The following is a 14,233-nucleotide window of genomic DNA, read 5'->3' on the forward strand; positions in this document are numbered from 1 at the left end:
AATCCTTCAAAGCCCCCGGGCCAGTGGAAAATACGGCACAAAATGCAGAACCCTTTACAAAAGCATTCTATGGACACCTACAGCAATGCATGGAGCATGCTATCCCAAATAAAACCAAGACTTACTCCTCCAAAGGCAGTAGACCTGTCTGGTGGACCCCGGCCATAAATAAGCTATACAACAGAAGGAGGAAGCTACTACATGATAGAGCAAAATCCCAAAAAGGGAAGGCGTCTCTGATCAGTACTAGCAAGAAACTATGATCCCTCATAAAATCATCTAAGGCCAGCTTCAAAAGAAAAATTGAACAAGACACTAAAGATAATCACAAGGCCTTCTTTAGTTATGTCAGAAACCTGGGAGGCAACTCCCAGACATGCTCTGAGTTAGTGCAAAGTGACAAAAAATACACTGGACCCACAGACATTGCCAACATCCTGGCAGAAAGGTTCAGTGCAAACTTCTCCCCCCCTTTCCCCCCAAAAGAGCAAATGTCTATCCCAACAGAGTGTAGCCTTCCTGAGATCACAGATGCACAGGTGAGAGCTGCCCTCTCCAAAGCAAAAAACACAGCATCAATGGGACCAGACGGTGTCCCGGGCTGCGTCTTACATGAGCTCCAAGAAGAACTAAACCCTGATATAAAGTCACTGTTCAATCTTAGCCTTACTACAGGATATGTACCCAAGGAATGGCATACAGCAACAGTGGTCCCACTCCACAAAGGTGGTGCCACAACAGACCCCGGAAACTACCGCCCTATAAGCCTGACTAGCCTGGTCTGCAAAGCTATGGAGCGTATCATCATGGAAATCATAAACAAAGACATTGGGAACCTCCAGACACTGGATCCTACCCAATTCGCCTTTGTTAAGGGCAGATCTTGCCTCTTGAACCTGGTCGACTTCTTTGAAACAGTTACCAAAGCCATAGATGAAGGGAAGGTAGTCCACACAGCCTACCTGGACCTCGCAAAAGCCTTCGACATAATACCCCACGCAGTCATCATAAATAAGCTCACCAGCTTAAATATCAACCCCTATGTCACAAGATGGGTTGCAAACTGGCTCAGGGATAGGACCCACATGGTCAGAATAGCAGGTGCCATGTCAGACTCTAAACCATTTACAAGTGGCATCCCACAAGGCTCAGTCCTGGGACCTCTCTTGTTCGGTATATATTTCTCCGAGGTACAGGCTAACACGGGTGGACTATGGCTGACCAAGTTCGCAGATGACTGCAAACTGGGTGCCGTAATCGACTCTCCGGCTGACACAAGCATCCTCCAAAAGGGTCTCACAGAGACGGATAACTGGTGCCAGAGCCATGGCCTAAAGCTAAATGCCAAAAAGTGCATAGTCATCCCCTTTGGGAAAAACAAAGTGCCCACAAATTACCACATAGGTGGTAATCCATTAAGTACAGAAGAAGTAATTAGGGACTTGGGGACCCAAGTAGATAGCAATCTCTCCTTTGACAATCACGTTGCCAAAGTGGTTAGAAAGACCTTGTATATAGCCCACCTTATCATGAAAGGATTCACATCTAGATCAAGAGAGGTCATTGTGCCCCTCTACTCATCACTTATCAGGCCCATAATTGAATACAATGCCCCATATGGGATGTACCTTACCCGACACCTGCAGCAACTGGAAAGACCCCAAAAGTACCTCACCAAGAGGATCAAGGGGCTCAAACAGATGCCCTATGCAGTTCGGCTAAAGAAACTCCAGCTCTACTCAGTTGTGCACCATCTACTCAGAGGCGATCTGTGTGTGACGTATAAAGCCATGTCCAACCTAGAATTAATGGACATGTTTCACCTCAGGAAATCCAAATCCCTTAGAGCTACACGCTCCAGGGACTTGAACCTCAGCACAGAAATAAATAGGACATGCTAGAGGGACAGATCCATATCCCAGAGGCTCACCTCACTTTGGAACAAAATCCCAATCCATGTTAGGCAGAGCCCCTCACTGACCCTCCAAGAGAAATCTTGACGAGTGGCTGGGAGATCATAAGTTTACCACTGGGATCTCTTCTGTGTCCCTGCTTGACAGAGGTACAGTAAACTAACCTTAAAAGGGCTACCTTCTGTGACCTACTATATAGAGGCACAGTCAACTAATCTAAAAGGGTGGCGAAAGCCAAACACACTCTGGCTAGGCTTATAAATGCCCTAGGGCAGATAGCCTAGTATCAACCTATGAACCTATTACCAGCCTTTTACACCTCAAACAAACATATTTCATAGACATGAAAAATATTTTAACTGGTGTTTGGAGACTACAGTAAATGTCAACTTCTAAATCTATAATGTAATGTTTGATACAAATATGCTACAATGATTAATGATTCCAACACTATTTCTTAAGTGCTTTATACTTCTGCAGCACAATAATTAAAACACACATTATGGCACTCTTGTCATCATACTGCAAATTGCAAGTATTTACTACCAGCAGCAGATTTTGAACAAATCATCATTTATTTAGTACAATTTAACTTAGTGTGTTCACCTTTTTACTGTTTAAAAAAAAAAAACACAACACCTTAACATCAGGTATCCAAAGAAAACAATTCAGGCGCAGTCAGTTACTATATTACTATATGGGTATGCAGTAATCAAACCCATTTACAGAAATTCTAAGCAAAAACATGTGCGCTCTACTACCAATGTTCTCACTCTAACATACAGGACAAAAGACACACACACACACACACACACACACACACACACACACACACACACACACACACACACACACACACACACACACACACACACACACACACACCAGTCTTAACTGCACCAGTACCAGCTCCCCCAACCCACTAACAGTGATGTTTTTCTTTCACTAGTGAAGACAGCGGAACAGTTTCCCCAGCAATAAAAGTAGTGTTATGTAGGTCAATACAGGAAGCAAGCAACCTTTCTGAAAGGCTGAGGAAAAAACACATACACACACGGAAATTTAAATATTGAATAATTTTCTTTGTTTCAAGCACAGGAGATCCAGCCCAGAATATCAAAATAATGTATCAAAAATAATAAGATCCATAATCTATGACGAACAGTCTCCATCAGCACAAAACGTTTTTAGTAAAATATACTTCACAAGTTACTACACAAGAATTAACTAAAACAAGAAAACATGCAACAATAACCCACAGTTCACATACATAGCAAAAGGTATTTTTAAACAGTAAGCAAACCCGTAATTGTTTGCAATGAAGCCAATCAAATGCGCACATATATACATTTATACAAAATGATAAAGCTAGAATAAAACATTAAGTACAATGTCAATAACTAAATTTAAGCTTCAAAGATGCTCCACAAAAAATACAAAACACCTGTTTAAAATTATTTACAATAACAACTTTTCAGGGTGATCCCGCTTAAAAATAAAAGTATATATAACTAGCCTATTAAAACTACTACTGCTAAGACTGCCCTATAAATAAGAAATCTAAATATATAAAGCAGAGCTTTACAACACAAAAATAAAAACCAAAGCAACTTTCAATTGCTGTTAATAACCAAAGTCTATATATCCAATCAATCTGAAAACTGACAAAATATTGCAATTTCAATTGCAATTTTGTTCAACACTTGTTGATACAGTACAGTTACTGCCAAAACTTAGAAAATGCGATTAAAGCAGTTTATAGCCTTACAATAACGATATAAACGAGTGACAATTCATAAATCTAAGTCAGTGTCTTTGTTGGATTCTCCACCATATATGTCCGAAGTAGTATGTCACTGGATGGTTCAAATTTGTTGCAGCACATGTTATATCTAGCCATGCATGCCCGAATGTTCTCAGCTTACATTTTATCAAGTTCATTTGCGAGAATGCACGTTCCACAGAAGCATTGCTGAATGGCAAAGACAGTAATGACAACGCAAACATTCCTAGTCTTTGTAGTCTTTTTCACCAGCAGCATCTGAATGATTGACAACTTCAATCCAGAATTCTTCGCAGTTAACGTCATCTTTGTTAGACCATGTGTACACATTTAGTTTGTTCCATTGCTGTTCCAGTAATCCAAGGTTACCTTTGTTATACAATGGCAAGAAGGACAGCTGAGTCATTTGTGGTTTCCTTGGCCCCAGAACGATAGATGGACTAAGGTCTGCTAAGGATTCCAACTGTGTCACATTGGCTGGGAGTCTCTGCTGCATTTCGCGCAGTAATTCAATAAGGTGCGAGCGACACCTTCGTTTAACTTCTTCTTCTTCTGCTGGTGTATGTTCCAACTTCAGGTCTGACACCAGGAGATGGAATTCAATTCCAAAATTAACTGCACCAATTGGTAGATGATTAGTTTCATTGTTTATGTCATAAGCCAGAAACGCAGACCATTTGGTTACTGCAGTTGGTCGCATCACACGTTGCATGATATTGCGATAGAGAATCATTACTTCATCAAGTAGTTTAACAGGACTGGCCTTTTCCAGCACAAAGAGTTTGTTGACCCTGTTCAGTTCATTCAGTTTTGGCCGCAGAAATACAAGATACAGCTTATTTTCTGGTGCATTGTACATCTGGTACAGTAACTCGGCAGTGTAGTTCCTTTCAGCATCTTTTGCCAATTGAAAATGGAGCTTAAGTTCATCATACTGATCAAGAATTTGCTGAATACAAGGCGCAATAGAGAGCCAACAGGTGTCTGATGATCTCACAATTTTTAATGGTTCCTCACCAACATTGATGCTTGAATAGATACTTCGATACTTCTGTTGGCGAGCTGTGCTATGTGAAAAACCAGTTATAAGTTTCTGAAACCATGAAGTCAACATTGCATGGCATTACTTTTAATGCATACGATGAACAAAGTTGAATGGAATGGCATATGCATTTGATGTGAACAATAACTGTGTTGACTTCCCGGAATCTGGTTATGACTGAATTGACATTGCTGGACATTGTATTACAGCCATCTGTAGCCAGCCCAATGCACTTGGAAGGTGACAGTTTTTTTTATCAGTCAGTGCATTGAAAACTGCTTCTGCTGTTCCTGATTCCAACACTATCAAACCCAGAAATTACAAAACAATTTTACTTAACTTTGTACTGTAATAGTGCACGATAACACACAGCTGCTTCTCTGTCATGATGTCAGTACTCTCGTCTATTATAAGTGAATATGGCACATTTGTCAAGTCTTCGAGTAAATCAGCATGAACTGATGGTCCAATAACACATTTGATTGATGCTGTGCATTTAGTTCGGTGAATTGCCAGATCTTTACCTGAAATATCATGAACTAGTTCTAGATGATTAATTATGCGAATGCTAGAATGGCAAGCAATGTGCGCAGCCAATTTCAGTTCTGCCTTTTTCACACTATTGTCAATCGTTATCGATTGGCAGCCAATATCAAACAGACTGCGCATTTTGGAAAAAGGTGTTGCATTTCATTTGTGTTTTTCAGTTGAAGCATGGGCCATTAAATCGCCCTTGTGTGCACGCATTTCACACCGACAGTATTTGCAGTAAGCTTTCGTATCATCTCCATGAACTTTCTGTATCCAATTTTTCAAACTGGCCTCCTTTTCCCATTCGGGGGAAATTTCGTGTATTTTGACCACTTGCCCATTATTGACCCTACTAAACTGATTGACAGGTAGGAGGTCCAGTGAATGAATGAAATCGATAGGTAGAAAAGGGTGAGGAGAACCGTGCTGTGGAAGTATTAAACAAGAAAAGAAAACGAGCAGGCAATGGAATATCCAACTGTTTGTTGTATGTAAGCGCTTTCACTGAACAAAATACTTCAGCTTCTTCAGACAAGTAAAAACTATTCACTTCCCAGTTTAAAAACCTAACACAAACCTGCTGAGTCAATGGGCTAGGCCAGCCCAAGTACATGATGTCATGTAGCATTAAACATTTAAAGCAACATTGACTAATTAAACCATGTTGCCCAAATGATAGTCTTAAGCATCTAAAAAAAGTTAATAAAAAATTTTACCATTTCCAACCCAAGACAAAAAATAAATACAAATACAATTGGGATGGTAAATGATGCTTAAAAATAGACCATTGTTATATAAAAAATAATGATAATAGTGTGTACTGTGTAAATGTGTAGCATTGAAATATGTTATGTTATTAAATTGAGTTACATTATGTTAATGTAAAAAACCAACATGTAAATACAACATACAAGACTCGTACGCCCTGCCTTATGGTGTTATACATGTAAAAACATATAAAACCATAGAAAGTCTTACTCATAAACAAATATAAAAAGAAGAAAAGTCAGTTAGATGTTTTAAACATTTTTGTGTGAAACAAACAAGCTGCCACCCCAGTTGCCAGGGCTTTAAGCTTCAACAAGCTCTTGATAGATAAGGCTTCATTTAACCCTGGAAAAGAGTAAGCAGCAGTTGCAATATGCCATTCCACTTCAGCCTCTTCTAATTTGAGTTCCCAGGGCCCCCCTCTTTTATTATGTTCTACTTGTTGTAAAACCACAAATAAGAAATTGTGACTTGGGAAAATAAAGGTGTGTCTGGCTAAAGCACTAGTACTAGTTTTGTTCATAATGCTGTACTGGTGCTCATAAATCCTCTGTTTTAATTTCCTCTCTGTTTTCCCGATATAAAATGCTTCGCAACCGTCACAAAAAGCTCCATAAACAACCCATAGAGAATCACAGTTATATCTATCATGGATGTAATATACTTTATTTCTGATTTTTACTCTGTCAGTTAATTTAATGAACTTGCATCAATGGCATCTCCCACCTTTTGTCATGCCTGTATTAAATTTAGAGGTCCTTTTCGGCCTTTCAACCAAATCTTTCAGGTTTACGCCCCGCCTAAAAGTTAGTTGGGGTATCAAACCTAAAGGACTTCTAAGGTGGGGTTCTTCCGAAATAAATGCCCAGTTCTTGTTGACAATTTCTCTAATGACTCTAGAGTCAAGTGAGTAAGTTGTTAACTGTCTAGTTGATTTGTCTCCCTCCTGTATGTTTGTTAAAGCAGGAGATGCTAAAATGTTAGTGTGTGACTCTGGAATGTTATAACCTTTGTGTAACAGGGGGGTAAAGTGGCCTAATGACCTTTTACTAATGACTTCTTCAAACACAGTGGCCACACAAAGGCCATTGGATACCCTCTCCTATTAAACATGGATCTTAACAAGTCACATTCAGTAATAAAATCATTGAAGTCACTAACCATTCTGGCAGCCCTTACTGCTTGTCCCTTCACCACTGCTTTCTTCTGGTGTAAAGGGTGACAAGTAGAAAAATGCATAAAGGCGTTGGAATAGGTTGGCTTACGGTATATAGTGGCTCTAAATCTGTGGTTAACAAGGTCCTTTGCTAGATGAATATCCAAAAAATCAATGTAGTCTGTGCCTATTTGGAAGGTAAAATCAAAAAAGGTAGTACAAGTTTTAATCTCACTGCTGAATTCATCTATCAAGATTTCTTCACCCTTCCATAGAAAGAACATGTCATCCTGGTACCTAGTGTACCAGACCACATTGTTCTTAAAGGTAGGGGAATTAAACAAATAGGACCTTTCCCATTAAGCCATGAGTGTTGGCAAAACTGCTGCCACATGCAGCTCCCATAGCAACGCCACTTGTCTGGAGGTAAAATTCATTGTTAAAAAACAGAAAATTGTTAAGTAGTACAATCTCAAGGAGTGTTTCAATGACATGCACCTCTTGGTAAAGACTGTTGCAGTTTGTTCTGAAGATCAGAATGGCCTTTACTAGCTTGTAATAGAAGGATGTCATCAGAGTATGACAAAGAGATGGGACGTCATCTGTAATTAAAATAATAATGAAGACAGAATGGGAGCCAGAAATGAATGTTGTAGTACTCTGGTGTTTAGAGTGCCAAGCAATGATAAGCAGCTATTAGGGTGCGCTCGGAATGTTCTAAGAACCAGGTAACATTGGAACTACTTGACAGTGCTCTGGCCAAAATTAAGTTTATTCAATTTCATCAGAAGAATATTATATTCAACAATTTTGAATGCTCTGCCCATATCTACAAATATCCCAGCAGTGACCAGGTCATCACTAATGCTACAAAAACAGGGTCATTTGCATTGAGTAAGGCAGTGGTAGTACTGAAGGCATTTTTAAAACCAAAGTTATTAATATTGAAGAAACCAAAAGGAGCAACAAGGCTGATGCAGAGTCACAAGTATAGATGAAAAGCAAAATCCTCAGGTTAAAATCCAAATGAAAGGCAAAATCCTCAGGTTAAAATCCAACTTTAATTCCACTGCAGGTCAGATAAGCGCTTTCACTCATTCATTTGAGCTTCATCAGATCATGTAACAAAGACCTTCAAGTACATAGGCTACATTTATACAGTTAAAATATCTCCTATTGGCCTACCAAAAGCTGCTTCTTATTTACATATTCATGAGTTAATCTAAGCTTAAAAATATATGCACATATAAACATGCTGAGATGTATAAAATGACAAAGTAAATATAAAAAACATATAAAAACTCTCCATGAACACTCAAGATGCTCTAATAAATATGTATATATAGATATATATGTCAAAAGAGGTATATTTCAAGGGGTAAAAACATATATGTTCCATCATTTATTATAAAATCTACAAACATTCCTCCGTTTGTTTAACATAGGTATAATGGAGGCTCTCTCATTGAGACCTAAACCCCTATCTGCTCTCAATCTAACTATCCACATACTCTCCTTGCTCTCAGTATGGTTCCTGATGTCACCTCCTCGTATACTGGGTTTAATATTCTCAAGAGCTCTAAATAAGAAATAATGTTCAGGACTTGCTTGGGCTACGTGCTTAGCTAAGGCATTGTGAGGTGAAGCCTTCCTAATGTGGTAAAGATGTTCTCTTATCCTGTCTTTAAAACGACGATTGGTTTTGCCAACATAAAATGCATCACATATTCGGCACACTGCTAAATAAACTATATGAGTAGTATCACAGGTAGCTACAGCACGTATGCTAAAGTTAGTGTGCAAGTCAGGATGTTCAAAAAATGGACTGGGGTCAAGAGAATTACAATAATTACAGCGTCCACATGGTTTTGTGTGTTCAAGAGGCATTGACCATTCATCCCTTTTTGAATAACATAGCATTCTCCTTAAATTTAATTTGTTCCTATATAAAAAAGAGGGTTTAGTCCCCACAAGTTTACCGATGGTGTCATCAGTACAGAGAATAGGCCAGCATGTTTATATGTGCATATATCTTTAAGCTTACATTAACTCATGAATATGTAAATAAGAAGTAGCTTTTGGTAGGCCAATAGGAGATGTTTTAACTGTATAAATGTAGCCTATGTACTTGAAGGTCTTTGTTACATGATCTGATGAAGCTCAAATGAATGAGTGAAAGCGCTTATCTGACCTGCAGTGGAATTAAAGTTGGATTTTAACCTGAGGATTTTGCCTTTCATTTGGATTTTAACCTGAGGATTTTGCTTTTCATCTATACTTGTGACTCTGCATCAGCCTTGTTGCTCCTTTTGGTTTCTTCAATATTATTTAAGTTTTTCTGGAGCACTGGGCGTTTATCCTGTTTGTCAGCGAGTGGTTTGTTCCTGTTTTATTAGTTTCATTTTTTCTCGCTGATTTTGGAGCAGAGTCTACTACCAGTGAATAGCGTTTGCTTAGCGCATAACTTTTGTTTGTATTTTTACCCTGCATACAGCCATGCATCCTCGACAGGATAAGAGAACATCTTTACCACATTAGGAAGGCTTCACCTCACAATGCCTTAGCTAAGCACGTAGCCCAAGCAGGTCCTGAACATTATTTCTTATTTAGAGCTCTTGAGAATATTAAACCCAGTATACGAGGAGGTGACATCAGGAACCATACTGAGAGCAAGGAGAGTATGTGGATAGTTAGATTGAGAGCAGGGGTTTAGGTCTCAATGAGAGAGCCTCCATTAAACCTATGTTAAACAAACGGAGGAATGTTTGTAGATTTTATAATAAATGATGGAACATATATGTTTTTACCCCTTGAAATATACTTCTTTTGACATATATATCTATATATACATATTTATTAGAGCATCTTGAGTGTTCATGGAGAGTTTTTATATGTTTTTTATATTTACTTTGTCATTTTATACATCTCAGCATGTTTATATGTGCATATATTTTTAAGCTTAGATTAACTCATGAATATGTAAATAAGAAGCAGCTTTTGGTAGGCCAATAGGAGATATTTTAACTGTTTAAATGTAGCCTATGTACTTGAAGGTCTTTGTTACATGATCTGATGAAGCTCAAATGAATGAGTGAAAGCGCTTATCTGACCTGCAGTGGAATTAAAGTTGGATTTTAACCTGAGGATTTTGCCTTTCATTTGGATTTTAACCTGAGGATTTTGCTTTTCATCTATACTTGTGACTCTGCATCAGCCTTGTTGCTCCTTTTGGTTTCTTCAATATTATTTAAGTTTTTCTGGAGCACTGGGCGTTTATCCTGTTCGTCAGCGAGTGGTTTGTCCCAAAGTTATTAATATGTTTCATTATTTGTTTGTACATTATTTTTTCAAATATTATTTGCAAATAGGCAGACAGTGGAGATAACTCTAAAGTTTGTGATAGTTTTGGGACACAGTATCAGGCAGGGGAATTACAATGGAGTGTTTAAGGTTGGAAGTACTATTTCTATTGTAATGAAAAAATTATATATGCAGGTTTAGGGTTTGGCATTTTTTATCTACTGCTCTGCTTAGGAAGGTGTGATATAACTGGTTGACTTTGGAAGAAAACTTTTTTAAACGATTTTAGGAGTGTGATCGTTTCTTTTACTGAGATCTCTCTCTAAAATAGAATGTCACTGCAAATTCAGCTTCTTGGTAAGGTGTTGGGTGAGAAATGTTTAAAGAGTTACATTGAGATGGGGTAAAGGGTTGAAAGGAATTAGAGATTTCTTGTATACAGTGATGATACTATGTTTTTGTACTCATGGTAGAAGAGGATTGCTGTTATTTCTAACCAGTGGAAGAGTATTTAGGTTTTGTGATTTCTCCTGTTAATTCCTTCATTTCCTTTCATAACTCATAGGAGGTTACTAGGCTAATGGCCACAGGGCCCTTACAGGCCTAGCCAAGTTCAACCCATGTTCCCAAGGGTGTCTGGTTCAAGCTGACACTAAAATCAGCACAATTGTTTTAGATTACTGGTAAACGTTTGGTCATTTCTTAATTCTATGGATTTGTCTGAAGTCATTGATATTCTAGTTTGCTTTCTTAGTTTTGTTTCTAGGCTAACCATGCCTCACCTCATCCGTTTTATGAGGGTTTCAATATCACTAGTGTGCTAGTGACATTCTTGACCCCTCAGTCTGCTCGTGAAGAGGGGAAGATTAAGTCTTGCATGGAGGTGAGTGTTTTGATAATATAAGCCAGTGCATTTGCTGTGTTGTTTATGAAGTATAAAGGGGACCAGTCAATGCTTTGCAAAACCTGGCCTAGCACAGGAAGCTTGTGGCTTGGGAGTAGTCAGACTATTACAATTGCTGAAGCATTCTTTGCCTTTTTAAAAGATAATTAGGAGAGAACAGCGAGTTAGGAAGAATACAAATGCTGAAACAGCATTATCCAATATTTGTAATAAAGAGATAAAGAGTAGTATGGTTTGCTGACAGCAAGTTTGGTTGGCTAGGACTGTTTACTAGTTTTTCAAGGTTATTTAATGAAATACATTTTTTGAGTTGGGCAGATTCTGCACTTGTGTTTATACTGAAGTCACCTAATATAATAGTATTGTTAGGGAAGCCCTTCAACCAGTTTTGGATGGGGGCCCACAGAACTGATTCTGTGTATGGAACAGACAATGGCAAAGAGCATGGCTGGACAAACTTTTTAGACTTAGACATGTGTCCTCTGCTTGAAAGGGGTGACCACATGGAGGTCTGGGTATGCAGACAGGATTCTTGGTGCCCCACCTTGTGACCTTGGATGCCCTCGTGAATAAGTAGTGAGAGATTTCCATCCTCTCATGACCTTGGATGCTCTCCTGAATAAATACTGAGAGAGCTCTGTCCTCTTCCTCAGAAATTACAAATTAAGTATCAAAGTCAAGCACCCACAAAGAACCATCTGGACTAAATTGTGTAGGAGTTTTTATTCAAGAAGATGAACTAACATCTGATAGCACTGTGGCCTCCTGAGGGGAGCAACATCAGAGGCATTCGACCGTACAGAGTTTAAGCTTATTCTGCTGTTACATGTACACTTATTTACTTGCCCTGGGTTGGACAAACCCTGTAAACATACCAATCACTTGACCACATGTCACACACAATATACTGTGAAGAATTAGAAAAAGGTACCCCGATGGGTACATGCCTGTAACCTTTAGAAGAATGTGCTGAACAAACAGACTGTCAATGCTGCGCATATAAATGATAACTGACAATATAGAGGATTATGACCAGGTCGCTGATCGTAATGTATGTATTATGTGGTCAAGACATGGATGCCAGGAAATTCACCTTAAAAGAGAAGCTTGTGAGGTGAATCTTGGCATCACTGTCGAGAACACATTATAGTTCGCTGTGATCAAAAATCCAATTATAATTCTTTACAGTGTGTGAAGATTTATCTGTTCTTATGTATTAAGAGCTAGTGAAAAATAAGATTTAATGACAACAACAAAAAAATAAGTGATATATATGGTGATGTCTTTCAAAGCTGGTAAAGCCAGAAAATAAAAGTACTGCTGCCGTCCAAAGGTCCACTTGCAGAAGTAAAACTCCAAATATCCAAAAACAACAAGAAAAAGCTGGTAAAGCAGAGGGGGAAGAGGGAGGAGTTGACGCTCTTACATATTCCCTGTCTAAGGAAAGCTGTAGTAACAAGGTAGTGTGTGTACTTTAGCAGACAGCAGGTAGAAATGGGAGTTGAAACAAAGCCATTCCATGTCATGTTGCTGTTTACAGGTCAGTGCTGTCTGCTTTAGTACAGGCTCAATGTTAGGAGCAGGTAGGGGATGCTTCATAATTGTTAAGCACCCCTCTAAGCATTAAGGTAGAGTCTTCCAATAGCATATACTGAACCAGGATGTAATTTAGCCAATTTCTGAGAGAGGTCACAGTGCTCAGTGAACTATGTAATTACAAGTAACACATGCACATGCCACCTTTAGATGGGAAGCACACTGACATGCCACATGGAAGGGGAAAGGAGCAAATCTCTGCACCTTTTGCAGCACAGGTCACACTTGCTATTACTACTGCAACAGTGATCTATAACATGAACATCTACTCTTTCCCATTTCTGGAGCCTACCTTCCTGGAGAATGACAACCCCATATGCAGTAATGTTACTAACAGCATCTGCTGTTTTTATCAATGTCTCTGCAAAGTACAGTTGTGTACACTTACCATAAATGTAGATGTTCGAGTGTATTCACTGTTGCAGTCATTACATTTGGGTAATCTGCTGGCAGGTTGCCCTCAGTCGGCCTGAATTCCAAAGTCTTGGGTCCTGCGTCAGTTGCTGTCTTCTCTTCCATGACGTCAGGTCATCAAGGGTATAAAACATGCAGCCGACGCCGTTTTCTTTAGTTTTTCTTGCCCCCGATGTCAGGTGCCCCCAAAGATGTAGCAATATTTTATATATATATATATATATATATATATATATATATATATATATATATATATATATACATATATACATACACATATGTATAGATAAATACATGCATCAATATAAACTTTACCTTCATCTACAAGCAAATACACCACATAGGTTGTAGAGGATAGTGAAGGAAAGATAAACTTCAGAATGACAGGGGGGTGGCAGGAGGGTAACCTGGACTGCAACAGTGAATACACTCGAACATCTACATTTATGGAAAGTGTACACAACTGTACTATGTTCTTCGTGTTTCACTGTTACAGTCATTACATTTGGGTAGAATCTCAAAGCTATGGTTGGGAGGCTGGAGCTAAACAGCATTAGGTGAGGCTATAAGGCCCTGCAGCACTACAGTGGCAAAGCCTGCCCTGGACTTAGAGAGGCAAATGGTAATGCTTTGTAAAGGTGTGAACAGAACTCCAAGTAGCAGCCTCTAGAATGTTTTTGGTTGGTACTCCTCTGAGAAAGGCTGCTGAAGTAGCTGCAGCTCTGGTGGAATGAGACCTAATGCCCTTGGGCACATGTTTACCATGGTGTAAGTAGCAGAAACGGATGCAGTGGCTTATCCACTTTGAAATTATCTGCTTTGAAAT

Source organism: Protopterus annectens, chromosome 10.part0, assembly GCF_019279795.1.
Source record: "Protopterus annectens isolate FY-2018-M chromosome 10.part0, PAN1.0, whole genome shotgun sequence".
Taxonomy (NCBI): domain Eukaryota; kingdom Metazoa; phylum Chordata; order Ceratodontiformes; family Protopteridae; genus Protopterus; species Protopterus annectens.